The sequence below is a fragment of the Lepisma saccharinum genome, chromosome 10, assembly GCF_977018435.1.
Source record: "Lepisma saccharinum chromosome 10, izLepSacc3.1, whole genome shotgun sequence".
Classification (NCBI taxonomy): Eukaryota; Metazoa; Arthropoda; class Insecta; order Zygentoma; family Lepismatidae; genus Lepisma; species Lepisma saccharinum.
This window is the reverse complement of record NC_139238.1, coordinates 24,413,281-24,428,027: the sequence shown is the minus strand read 5'-3', so window position 1 is coordinate 24,428,027 and position 14,747 is coordinate 24,413,281. Positions and strand designations below refer to the sequence as shown.

Here is a 14,747-nt window from a genome sequence, read left to right as displayed (position 1 = left end):
TTTACCTGAAGTTCCTTTCCCTAGTAATGACTAACCTGCATGTAGCTCACTAATGGCTGTAATTTGTTAATTAAATTTCTCTTTTATAAAAGAAGCCGTATATAATACTTCTACTTTTAAAAATTGTAAAGTTTAATGAACATATATTTAAATAATTTCAGTAAATGTAACTGTAATGATTTTGTGATCAAAGGGGTTAGAGAATAAAACCTCGGGTAAAAAGAAAACAACGGAAGATTAAGTTGAGTTTTCTTGGTTCCTTGGCAAATTGGCCATCGGTCCCTGGGTAGAGCAGGAGGGCTTAGTTACTGAAGAATTGGAATTATTATTTCCCGGCAAAACTATCCCTTCCCAGATTTATCAGATTTTAACTCCGACTCCTACAACTGTTTCTACAATCAACTGATTCGAGTTTCCACATCTCAGAGACGGTTTTAGAGTATACCTGGAAGAGTCTGTGCCACCGGCAGTAGGAGCAAAGGGTAAACAAATTATTCAAGGCAGAGGCGTGGCGTGCATGTAGCCGGTGTTACCGCAGGTAACAGCAAAATGTAAATAAAATGACAACATTGTTAAATACGTTAATGAACACCGCAGATATTGTCTAGGACATTTTTTCTGCAGCCGACAGAAGCGAAGAGGGAGGCCGTTCCGCTACCCTGAAGAGGCAACAAATGAGAAGAGGGCCAATGCAAGGAGAGAGCGGGGAAGGACTTTGGGGCATAGTGTGCTATGGTGTTATTCATATGCCTGTTAAGGGGCCCTGTTGCCGTTCATACCTACCGGATCAGCCAGTGTTGTCACATCGGATTGGCAGAAAAAAGCTAAATCCCGCCTTAATTAGGAATACCATTTCTGTGAAGCAACTAGAGGTAGACTGCAAAGCCAAGGGGATTGAACTACAACTGAGACCAGTTAGGTAATAGACGAAAATATAGTTCCTTGGTGTGATTTGTGATTTGGACAAACCTTGCTCCAAAATACTAAGTTGGCAACAACAGTAGTACGTACAGCTGGGCTTCCCTTCCACAAAGGAGCGGAGGTCTGTCGTCGGCTCAGTGATCACCACACAAACGTCAAACTGACCCGAGAAAACTGTGAATCTTGTTCTTCCCCTTCGCACCTTATTGCAAAGAAACAGAGAGAGATGAAGAATTGACAAGGGTCTACCGCTATTCATTGGCTTTTCGTGGTAACTGTCTCATGAGTTGTAGTTATTTCTAGGAGTGTTTGTGGCTACATCACCGGGGTGGGGGGGGGGGTGATAACGTCTAGCAGGCATAATTGACGTACTGATAGCCGGTAACACTTTTGAAAAAGTCACGCCACGCCACTGATACAAGGGGATAGTAGCAAACATAGAAGAAGAAAAACTTACCGTTAGCATTGCCATCTATTGTCGAGGGAGTGAAGTTTTCAGACCACCCTCGTATTTATAATTCTCGACAGCTTGTTGAAAGTTAATCATAGTCTTTATTCCATCGTAAAGGCACACTCGTCTTATTTAGTAGTGTTTCTGTTTGGTCAAAGTGCAATTCGCCCGACAGTGTTGAATTGTTTCTTTAATAGCATTTATATACAGGGTTATTCATATGTCAGTGTCACATTTGGGGAACATCGTGTGTGTGATGTATGAGACGTGCGAGTCCGAATCATGTACGTGTGGAATCAGAAACTCTATAAGTTTGTGTCGCGTGAACAGCGCATGTTGTGGTGACGCGGTTGGCCACTAGGCGGCAGCAGTGTACAATATGGCGTTCTCAGGTAACGAGAGAGCATTTTGCGTGATACATTGTTTCGGTGGCCGCCAAGATCCCCAGACTTCACACCTTATGATTTCTTTCTCTGGGGATATGTGAAGGACAGGGTGTTCATTCCACCGCTTCCAGCTGATTTGAACGACCTCCGAGTTCGCATTACAGCAGCGATAGACCGTGACATGCTGGTGCGGGTGTGGGCAGAATTGGACTATCGCCTAGATGTCTCCCGTGTAACCAAAGGTGCACACATTGAGCACTTGTAAGGTATGACAAACGAACTTTTTGAGATTGTCTTTCTTTTTTTATATCATTCATGCTGATATGTCATGTACTTCACAATAAAACTCCGAAATGTGACATTGACTTATGAATAACCCTGTATTACTTCATGTAATTAGTATTTATTAGTATTATTCTTAGTGAAAGCGAAAACTTTTTTAATTATCTTTACAAAACGTCAAAAGCGTGTATCAAAATTGTGCTGTATAAATTACACGGGACTACTAGATTCATTGACTGTATACAGCTTGAATGTTCTTATCGAGGTGGGCTAAGTTTGAAGAGGATGAATCTTTAACGGTAACGTTGTTTATGGAATTGCATTCGCGTTACCTTTTCGCACTTAAAATCCATCACAAATCCAACAGCTCCACGGAACTTGCATTTAAAATAGTGCCCAAGCGAAGGTAGCCAAGTTGGAGCAATGAAAATGCGCCTAGCCATCGGTTTCCGATGCTATTGATTTATCAAAACCTCAATTCAGACCACGTCAGGGGGATGGTAATTCGATACCTGAGAGTAGTTCATCTGAATGGATCAATCTAACCATGACCTTCTCTCGAAGAAACATATTGACTTGCACTTAAAGCGTTTCCTGAAATTTTAATCCTGAAATGCATCACATAAGATGCAGTGGCGTGCACATTTATCCTTGGGGAAGCAGCCCCAGAAAAATTAAGAACTCAAAAATATTTAAGGTCTTTCTACGGTCAAAACGATCTTCAATAAGTGGCTATTTGAAGGTGAAAAGTAGCCTTTCTCTGTCTTTCCAAATTCATGTCATTTCTTGATGAAAATGTTCTTTGCTTTCAATGTTTGCAAAAGATGCTTAATATGTTATTCTTCTGTCAAAAATCATAGTTTTTGTGCCTCTGCTGAGGTTCAAAGCTTTTAATTATATTTTTTTTAAAAAAATGCTTTACTGATCTGCCTCAAAGCTGGCAATGGCAGTGGTACACAAATCCCTGTACGTAGATATTTAACCCTACAGTTTGCAACACTACGGTAGCTGCAGCAGCAGACCTTACTGATAGTACTGCTATTGCATTTCAGCCCCTGCAGATTGGGGTGGTAAAGGATCTTGCATAGAACCTGGTCTGTTATTGGATGGTTCAAGGTCACAGAGTCCCGTTTTCAGTTCTTGCTTCCCCTGAGTCCGGAGTGTTGGGCGAAATACACATAGTTTTCTAAAATTGCCACAAGATGGTGCCAAGGGTTGCCATTTTAAAAAAGGAACTGACTGGGAGGACTGGAAGTACATTCCTTTGACGCGATAGACGATAACTACAGGAAAAAAATTGTTTAAAAAAAATAGTATCTTGCTACTGAAATATTGTGGGCCAGCATTACTGGACTTGCTGTACTGGAATGCACGCAAATAATATTTCTGATGGCGACATTCTAAGTGGAAAATTAGTTGCTTCAGCTTACTTCTATGTTGTATTGTTCATGTTGTGAAGTAAAAAGGTGAAAAGCTACTCCACGGCTACAACATGCCGTGAAGTCATATGTGGAGGCAAAAAGGTGCCTGCAGAAAGGGGCCGGTGGGAAAGAAATCATAATTCAAATTTTAAAATTGTATCGTAAAAACATAGACGAGGGGTGCCGTGAAAGTAGATAAAACGCGTATGGGAATTAGGCTAGTATTGGGAATCCTTTATGAGAATTCTCTTGACTGGGGGAAAGCATCAGTCTACATTTGTCCCACTGCTCCCCCCCCCCCCCACCTGCGGGTGGAATTATGTGGAGGTGACGTTCCCACAGATTCACAATTCAGGCAATCGCCCTTTTCCTTTTCTTAGTTTTCTTTTGCTTTCTCTCTTTCACTTTCAATTTCTTATACTCTTTCGTTCGCTCTCTCTCTCTACTATATTTATTTCTGTTCTCTTGTTTCTCTTTCGTAGTATTTTTCTCACCCCGTTTTTTTCTTTTCTCCATCTATTTTTCGTACTCTGAATTTCACTTTTTCTCTCTTCTCACTCTCTATTTTACTTTCTCTAATTTACTTTCTTTATCTATAGTGGGACCTCAGGCAAAATAACCTGCGCAGAACCGCGTGTCCCGTGCATCGTACTTGCGCATGGAGGTGAGGGGTAGAGTAGAGCAGACTTCCTTGTGGCCCGAGTAGAACGCATTGAGGGGAAGATGGGCGATGAATTCTGGGCAAAAGTTAATTGTTTGAGGTCTCTCTATAACGCCACTGCTATTAGTAAGCTTTGACCTCCTTCACAGTCAGATTTACATCCTTATTTGACTGTTTGAGATTGGTTTTAAGTCCACTTTGTTCACAGAAAGGCTAATCGGGACTGGACCTACAGTTTAAAGTGGAATCTGAACCGTTACCGTTTAGTTTGCTGCACTTTTTTACTCTCTCTGCACTCACGCGTCTAGTTGGTGCAACACCAACTCGTCTACTTCGTTTATTTGGTGTCAAGTAGTGTATTTGGTGTCTGCACCGTTTGCACTACGTTCTGGAGCGGTGTACAATATTGTGTATGGGCACGTGGTGCGTGCTAACTAATCAAACGAACGTTTAAAGATGCAGAAGCAGACAGGCATTTGTTGAATCTTTTGGACTTGAGTACCGCTTATAGTCTTCTTGGTTGAACATGATTTCTTTGCACCAGCCTTACACTGGGATGCACCTGCACAACATCTTGAGTCATACAAGTGCAGCGTACTAGACGGGGCTTCAACGTGCCTCCACCGGGTATCAATTTCGGGAACCCTTGATTACAAGGCGTCGACGTTACCTCTACGCCATCAGGGAGGCCCTATCATCCTTATTTATTATCCTCAACCCTCTAATGTAACCTACATCATCATCAAATATTCATAGTCTCAAATCTTCAATAGCATTTTCTTTCTATCCATCTGTCTTCCTGGTGCCGTGGTCGAAGCGCACAGTGGTTGAAGCACACCTGACTTGCACCTAAGGCCGTGTCTGAAAGGTGCAAGAGCGTACTTGAAGCGAGCATCCTCCGAGTATGGTCTTGGAGTGCGGTCTTTAAGTCGTGGACTGGAAGTGAAAGTCTTTCGAACTGCACTTCGACTGCAGCGCCAAATACGATCAGTAGATAAAACTGAGTACTCGTTGTTTTCCCTGCGTTTTAAACACTTGTTTCTCACCATAGAAATCACATAGCATTTTCAAATGTTCGTACACATACATTTCCACACATTAACCAACAACATTCTGGCCATAACGTATATATCTATCTACCTGTATCGCTGGCTTTCTACCTCCGCGATTTTAAACAAATAAACAACGAGTGCGGAAACCACGTAACCTAGTCACCAACCGTCTGTACTGCGAGCTGTGCACTTGCGTGCTTCTGTTCTTGGCGCTTTCGAACTATACTAGGTGACGTCACTTCCGCCAAGACCATACTTCAAGTCTGTGCTTTGAACCTTTCGGACAGAGCCTCACTTCCGGTTCGCGGAACCGGTTGTATGACAAAGATAGTAGAGTGGAGGGTTGTAGGAGTTGTCAGTCGTAGGAGTGCTATTAGTATTATTATTATTATTACAGTATAGAAACAATATTGTTATTGACTGATTAATGGATTTGGTGACTTAAGTTCACTTCATGCACAGCGAGGCTAACCCGGACTGAACCTGAGCCCGTGAATATTATTATTAGGTTAGGTTAGGTTAGGTTAAGCAACGAATACGGATGGTTCTGAATATGTACTTGGAAGGAGATTTGCTGAAATGCTTACGTACACTGGCGTATATTACGAAGCTAGAATAAGGGTTATCTCTGTAAATGATGCCATTTTGTAATTACTTATGACACATTGTGCGACACGACACGAAAAACGCCATATTGTATATACATTTTTAAATATGGTGCCAATTGACAAGGCCACCAGGCCGCTTGTACAAGTTGGTTGTACTATTCTGCAGAAAAGTAAAAGTTATCTCTGTAGATGGTGATGTCATTTTATAAATATTTGTATATTTTCTGACTGTATTTGTGGATTAGGCTTAGCCATTCTACTAACATACAAGTTGCTTGTACAGAAGAGTAACCCACGACCTGACCCACCGAATTCCCTTTGTGCGCTTTCGCCCACCGAACTCCCCTTTTTTGTGCGCTTTGCCCTAGTGTTGCCCACGGGACGAGACGGGACAGGCTTTTAAAGATTCGAGACGAGACGAGATTGATCATGTGTCCCTTTGACAAACGAATATTTTCGAGACGAGACAGCATTTCCACGAGACGAGACAGGCCAAAGTCTCGTCTCGTGGGCAACACTACTTTGCCCACGTGCGTCTCGTCCACGAAATCGTCTTTCTTTCTCTTTTGTAATATTGCTTTAGATATCATCCCAATCCTGATCATCTCCAAACTTCCTAACCTTCGAAATTCACTAATTCCCTTCATAATTATCAGGGCTCCGAAGTTGATGAAAAATCATATTTTTTCCCGGAGCCTTGAAAACAATGTTAAAGCTGATAGCAGTGCGTTTTCCTTCAGCTAGAACCAGAAAATATCGTTTTTATTTTGCATTTTTCGGCCTGTTTTGGCTTTTCGGTCATTTTCAGTATATTTTTCTTGCCGTTTTTGTTGCATTTTTTTCATTTCTGAGGTTTCTTTTTCTCCTCCCCTGTTCTTCCGTGAATTTTAAATGCATTGCTAGCATAACTTGCATATTTAAATTCCCTGATATGGTATTTTTAGCAAGTTCGCCATTAATCAAATATAGTCAATGTAAAAGCACATATTATATTTTTACTGAAATGTTTGGCAATGCATTAAATACTTAATTGTGGTAAATTTATTTTTCCTTCAGCAAACTTAAATTTTCTTGCATAACGCCTATATTAAAGGCTAAAGATTATATATATAATGTGATATGATGAAGCCGCCGTACCAACTGGTGTCCAATCACAGCGCAGAACGTTAATTTTGAAAAAATCCTGTTTAACTGGTGGCTGCTTTAAGGAGGGGGATTTTAAAGTTGCCCCTTCTTGCCCATGCAGTAGATCTAACTGGTTGTTTGGCTGCGAGTTCCTTCGTAGGTAAACGCGGCAACAGAGGGTCACTGCCATAAAGGCGGTTCCCGCGCCGGCTGTAATGGCGGCGGGTGTGCAGTCACAACAGTTACAAAATATGTATAATCTGATGTACGCGATACACAACTGTTAACTACTCTTGTAATTTATGTAAAAAATAAAGCTTTCATTTTAAGAGCGAAAATTATTTCTAGGCCATTTTTTAATAACTTTAAGGTCATTCTGTAGTTTTTGAAAATATTTTTTTAGGTTATCCAACTTCCAAGTCCTAGTCATGTGCTTTTGTGATGTAAATAAGTACATTCTACCCTTGGATTAGTTCAGAGAGACACAGTAAATATTCAAATCGCTTACAGTTCCTGACGAAGATTTCGGTTGTGGAGGACTTCGCTGGTAGCCTTCTTCACCAAGGTGACCGTTGAAGATGGATAAGCATCTTCGCGGAATGAAGCTACTCTAGCGAGAATAATAATAGCATATTTGTTTAATTTTTCTCTTGCGAGATTAAGCCTTTTAACTCCTCATCAAGTGAAGAAGCAGGTTGCAACGAGATTCGTTCAGCGCCAGCGCCAGTAGAACGCTCGTGGATCAGCCCAATTCTCCAGGAACCCTCGACCGTGTAATTAGTATATTAATGTAAACGGTGTGTAACATTTGTCATCATTTCCGCGTTAGAAGTTCTAGCACTTAGCACAATGTAAGCGTTTCGCTTCTCAAGTTCACTGCAAAGCAATTCCACGATCACTATATTCGTATTATAAGTCGCTTAACACCCCCAGTACAAGGCCACTGCGGCATGGAACGTGAAAATGGCGATGACGAATCGTTGCCAGGGAACCAGATTGACGCCACTCGCGTGGTCGGCGGCCATCTTGATGTCCGCCATCTTGAATTCAACTTCAGAATTTTAAATGGGAAGGGGGTGATATGATATATCAAATCAGGCTAGAATTTCACGAGAAATGCAATGGTGAAGGTTTTTTCGACGTTTCTGTAACCAGTAAAAAGTTATGACTAAATTCTTGTACCAATTTGCTCCTTTTCGAGGTGTTAGAAAAATGCTTTAAAATTTGTTTAGCGCATCGGTAACGCATCGAGATCAAAGTGAGTCTAGGGAGAGAAGTTCGCATGTCATTGCACATGATTTTAATAGGATACATCCACGAAGAGCTGCACATTATGAATAGTTGTCGCGAACAATTTACAGTCTGACGCTTCCATTGAATTAAAAGTCCTTCACAGTGACAAGGCTAATGTTTATGTTCATAAGGAAGTTCCATTTAAAATTCTGAAGTTGAATTCAAGATGGCCGCCGACCGTGTGGGTGGCGTCAATGTAGTTCCCCCTTGGCCAGGCAACGATTGGCCATCGACATTTTCACGTTCCATGCCGCAGTAGCCTTGTACTGGGGGTGTTAAGTGACTTATTGAGCCACCCTGTAGTTTCTTTCTTCCCTCTCAAATTTTTCTCATTGCCTTTCTCTTTCTCTCACTTTCTTAATTTGTTCATTCCTATTGCTATTTCTCTCTTTCTCTTATTTCCTCTCTTCTCTTTTGTCTCTCTCTCTTAATCCCTCTTTTCTTCTCGCTATTTGTGTCCTTTCTCTCTCATCTCTATCTTAATTTGTTCCCTTTGCTGCTTATTTCCTGGTTTCTTCTTGTTTTATCTCACTCCCTTCTTCTTTTATATCTGTATATCCCTGCCAATCTCTCTCATTCAGTCTTTTTTTATTGTTTCCCCTTTCTTCCTTCTTTTTCATCTACCTCTCTTTTATCCCTCTTACTATTTCTCTCACCTTCTGTTTTACCTATATTCCTCCCTTTTCCTTATCTTTCTCATCCTTCTTTCGTTTCTTTGTGCGTCTCTCTTAGAGTTAAGTGATCAGTTCGCGATTTTGCTTTCTAAAGTTCTGGATTAGAGTTTGAGCCAGGCCATGGTTGTGGTATCAGTATCAACTTTGTCCGGCAATTCATTTAATTAGTTTCGTTTTGAATAAGTAGCAGTTTGAACACTAACAACTTTTGTAAACCTGTAGAAGGTAATGTTTCCAAATAAGTGTTTATAATAACATTTCGTAGTCTAATAGGACCTTAAGTACCTATAGATCTCCTTGATGGCGTAGTGGTAACGCTGTCCCTTTTAAATCACGGTGTCCCGGGTTCGATTTTCGAGGGAACATTACACAGAAGTTCGCATCTCACTTTAAACTGAAAGATCTGTCTATGTTATAGCCTATAGGCTAAGTTTTAGTATAGAGTGGACTTAGCAACAAACAAAAACAAGCCTTGTAGGTACCTTGTACACATAGTCTGTATACAAACTGTCATCTTTGTTTACAAACAGTTACCGAACTGTGTAAGCAAAATGGGTGCTTGTAAATGAAGGGAAACTATTTCGTAAACAGTTATCCAAGGTGCATTTTCTTGTTAGCACAATTTAGCACCTCCCTTGTAACTCTGGAAAGAGTCTGGTACCGACCTCCGTGGCGGAGTGATTAGCACATCGTGCTACGACGACCGGGGTCCCGTGTTCGAGTCCAGTCATGGGCTTGGATGTTCTTTGTGAGTGTCCCTTCAGCATCTTCGCGATTAGTAAAACGTGGCGGAAAAGCGAAGTAAAATATACCAAATCAATCTGGTGGCTCTGAAATTATCACGAGATTCATATGGACAGGGCAGTGGTAGATGCATAAGTTGCTACGTGCTACTTATCGCCTTGCTCATTGTGGGCGGATTTTTTTCCCAGCTAAATTGTAGCTGCTTCTACTCTTTTACTTCATTTATTTTTGTAGTACACTCTAGCCTCGTCCCACAGTAATGGGTGTACGTGAAAATATTCTATCAGTTGTGGAGTTTTCACTGTACGAATTCAAGAAAGTGAGAAGCAGAAATCAGACACGAAATGAATGGCCACCTAACCACATCTGTCCTATTCAGACTTGTGAGTTCTATATATTTTTTTGTTTGCTTTTAGTCATTCAACATAGTTTCCCTACAACTTTAGGTTAACCGCAGTACTAAGTGGGTTACAAGAAGCTCTGGATTTGCTTTCGGCAAAAAAAAATATATTGAGAAACAAGCCGGTATTTCCATAAAAATGCATCAGTTAATGCATTAAAATTACAGCTTGACATAGGAAGAAATAAATATTTGCATCTTATACGCTATGCACTTGAAGTTACCTTACAAACATCATACCAAAATGCATGATCTGACCTCCGAGAAGAAGTAGTTAGCACAGCACGCTACGACACCAGGTGTCCCAGGTTCGAGTCCCGGTCTGGGCCATGAGTGTTCTTTGTGAGAGTGTCGCTTTATCAATTTCATCATATCATCAATTTTGCGGTCGTTTCCCTGTTTCTGCGCGGCTCTGAGGCCCACCTAGTCTCGTTTCAATGGGTACCTAAGGGGTTAAAGGCGACCGGGCGTGATGCTGATCACATCATCACCACTATGGCCGACATCAAAAATATGTGAAGCTCTACACCTCCTCGTCAGCCCATAGGGCCTTCATGCCATCTGTGCAGACGCACAGGGTTACCTTTATCTAGTCAAGTGGCTACTGTGCAGTGGCGGCAATTAGGGGGGCAGTTGCCCCCGCACTTTTTGCCACTTTTGCCCCGCACAATGCTAAATTTATCTACCAAGGGATAGTAAACTGTCCCTCCCCCCCCTAGTTTTGGAACCCAATCGCCGCCACGGCTACTGTGCTATAGGTGCCACTCCGATGACGTAGTAGTAACGTCGTCGTCTTGTAATCAAGGAGTCCTCAGGTTCGATACCCGTTGGAGGAACCTAGTGGTTCGGATCCCACTTTAAACTGTAGGTCCAGTCCTGATTAGCCTTACTGTGCACAAAGTGAACTTGAAACAAAAACTCAAAAAGTCTCAACTGCTAACGTCAGCTGACTTTTGGGCCAACTTATGTATCCCTCCTACCAACTTCGATTTCGATAAGGGTTGTTAAAGGTCGAGAAATTTAAATTCAATTCTGGTCCAGGAGAGAAAGTCAGCAAGCGTAAATGGGTTCTGGACCGTAACGAACCTTTCTATCTGTAAAGCATTTCAATTCGGTCCAGGAACCTTTTTTCCGACTGAATTTAAATACGGTCCAGGGACCTATTTTCAAAGAAACCAATACGGAACTTGTACCGAATTTAAATTGTGCGAGAAAAAAGGATTCCCGGACCGTATTTAAATTAGAATGTATGTGTTCCTGGACCCTTGAAAACCTCGATTTAGATTTTGTAAATTAAGGTTGTAAACACACCCAGTATAAAATCGTATCTCTTGGGAGCTGCTGTTGGAGAACTCTTGACGAAAATCCTGGCCGGATGCAGATAGAACAGATGGCAAGTATTAAACAACAAGAGGATATAAACAGGAGAAACATACATTTATGGGTCAGTTTAGAAGGCGAGATATCGTATGAAGGTCTGCCTTGGAAAGGCAAAGAGAGACGGAAGAAACACGTTACTTATCTTTGGGGCGGAGTGATACTGAAACCTGACAGACTCAAAAGCAGTTGCATATGCACATTAAACGTATAGCAAGGCCATGGCAGTGCTGTACTAGGGACTCGCGGAGTTACAAATTAATATGAGTTATTGTTATTGAGTTGGTGTTTTTATTCCACTTTATGCACACTAAGGCTAATCAGGACTGGACCTTCAGTTTAAGGTGGGATCTGAACCACTATGTACCTCCAACTGGTATCGAACCCGGGACCCCAAGGCGACGACGCTACCACTTCGCCATCAGGGAGGCCACACAAATTAGTATGAGTAGCATGTATACTTGACGAGTCATATGGTACTCAGTGATTTGTACATACATTTCAAATTCTCCTTGGAAGGTGGCACGATTCTGCATATAAGTACAAGGGTCACTATTTATATTTTGAGCCTTGGCAACACTGATTGAAGTTAGGCGCGATTTGACGTTTGCACGGAATCGTCTGGCATTATTGGCCATAACGTACTCCAAATGTTTTGTCAATAGCTTCATTTGTGTTGTTTATGTTGCCTTGGAGATTGCGCGACAACAATAAAATGGAATTAACTCGTGAACATTTTCGTGCGATGATTTTTTACGATTTTCGACGTGGATTATCAAGACAAGAGTGCGTCGATCAACTTACTTCCACATTCGGCGATGAAGCCCCATCCTTTGCCACTGTGAAACGCTGGTATAACGAATTTAATCGTGGCCGCCATTCGCTCACCGACGAGATTCGCGAAGGTCGTCCAAAATCAGTTGTTGTTCAAGAAAACATTGATGCTGTGCAAAACATAATACTGCAAGATCGTCATGTGACATACTGTGAAATTGAGGCAACCATAGGCATTAGTTGCACCAGCATATATAAAATATTACATGATCATTTAGCTGTGAGAAAGGTTATGTTCTCGTTGGATCCCATACAATTTGACAAAAAACTCAAAAAGACGCTCGCGTCAATTGGTGCAAACAAATGCTCAATAAATACAATCGTGGTGCTTCAAAAGACGTATATAAGATTGTAACAGGTGACGAATCATGGATATATGCATATGAGCCGGAACGTAAACAGCAGTCGACTGTATGGGTGTTTCAAGATGAACCCAATCCAACAAAAGTTGTTCGCGCTCGAAGCACATCGAAACAAATGGTCGCCTGTTTTTTTTCGGGAAAACTGGTCATGTGGCAACTGTGCCTTTAGAAGAACGTAGAACGGTCAACTCTGAATGGTACACAACAATTTGTTTGCCAGAGGTCTTCGGTCAAATACGGAAAACAAACAAACGCCGTCGGATCATTCTTCATCAAGACAATGCCAGCTGTCACACATCTCGTCTAACAACCGACTTTATGAACAGTCAAAAAATCGAATTGATGGGTCATCCGCTGTACAGTACTGATTTGGCACCCAATGACTTCATCTTGTTCCAGAATGTCAAGAATAAATTGCGTGGACAACGATTTTCGTCGGCGGAAGACGCCGTTGATGCGTTCCAAAACCATATTATGGAGGTGTCTCAAGAAGATTGGAAAAACTGCTTTGACAAATGGTTCAAACGAATGCAAAAGTATATTGACCATAAAGGAGAATACTTCGAAAAACAATAAAGCAGTTTTCAATGCCAAATTCCTGTTTTTTCATTGTTAGGCTCAAAATATAAATAGTGACCCTCGTATAATCAGATTGAAATTGAAAATAGAAAAGTAATGGTATCATTGCAAAACGAAATTTTGTATACATAATATACCGTATATTCTCCCTGTTACCGACTAGAATATCCGTCATCCTTTAAGCTGGTTTAGGTTCATAAATTACGTTATCTTATACAGATAAGCCGTTAGGAGAAACGGGATTACAAGACTGAATATACGCATTGCCTTCAGACCGCTTTGTTCAAAGCCGTAGTTTCAGTTATGGGTGTCTATAGGCAATATAGAAACTGATATAGGGTTGTTTTTTTCCCTGGGCACTCTTCCATTTCGTCTGGTCTTAGGGGAGAGATCTGCAGCCATTATTGTATTTAACTTACAATTTTTACACGGTTACTCTAAGGGAGAATTCACACCGAAGAGACACGCGGCAAGCGACACTTGCTTCTTTGTTCAGTTCGCATGATGTTACCGATATAATTGCATTCATCATTTTATTAGTCACCCGAAAAAAACATAACGAGAGACATTGTTACATGTAAATTGTAAAATTTGTGCAAATTATTGAAACTCGGGAGAGGCATGTTGTGCATGAGAAAACTGTACACACTAGACTTTCCAGCCTGAATAAAGCGAAGACATAAACACTAGAGAAATGGTTCTCAACCTTCGTGAAACCATGTCCCCAAGAATTTTCCTCGTAAGTACCTTTCCAGTATTTAAGATTTTACGCATGAATTAACGTGTACCCATGAAATTGAATATTGATAAATACATTCTAGCCTCGTAGGTTGATTACGTGTGTAGGATTGTTGACAAATATAAAAATATGGATGCCGAAGTGGTAACGTCGTCTCCTTGTAATTAAGTGATCCCGGGTTCGATACCCGGTGGAGGCATCGGGTAGGTCCAGTTCTGATTAGTCTATATGTGCATAAAATGGACTTAAAAAACGAAAACTCACAACTCAAATGCGTTTTTGGGATTGTGTTATTTGGGAATCACTTACAAAACAACCTCTTGAAGCCCAGTATAGTTGATACAACGTCCCGGCGGTTGAGAAACAATGCAGCAGAGCAGTGGTTCTCAAACTTTTTCTCATTGTACCCTTTAGTCGTAACTAAACGTCTAATGTACAGTCTTAGAAAAAAATACCTGGGCCACGGGACGTAGAATTTCGTAACGTCTTAAAGCCTGTTGTTTATGCAACCCAAATAACAAAATATTCGCTTAAGTTTGCCTGGTGATTCTGAGTTCTCGGGAAGGATTGAGCTTTGATAGCATGAGTCACATGACTCGTGCCCCAGCCACAACAAACAGCTGGGTGCTACAATGCCTCCAGAAGAAAATTTCAGGAACTGGTTTCTTGACAAGAGCTACTCCTAAGGAAATACTATTCTTTCAAGTGATATTAGAGTCATTGTCAAGAAGGTTCGCTGAAATGATGGTTCTCATCACAGACCACATGCCACACGTTAGTTGTTTAAGTCCAGTTCATGCACTGGACCTACAGATTAAAACGGGATCCGAACCAAATG

The 14,747-nt window shown here is 41.3% G+C and overlaps 1 protein-coding gene across 1 annotated transcript in view; it reads left to right on the top strand.

Annotated features, from left to right (window-relative positions):
• The window catches only part of ZnT77C (Zinc transporter 77C), a 326,998-nt gene that overhangs the window by 27,266 nt on the left and 284,985 nt on the right, over positions 1–14,747 (top strand). The window lies entirely within an intron of this gene.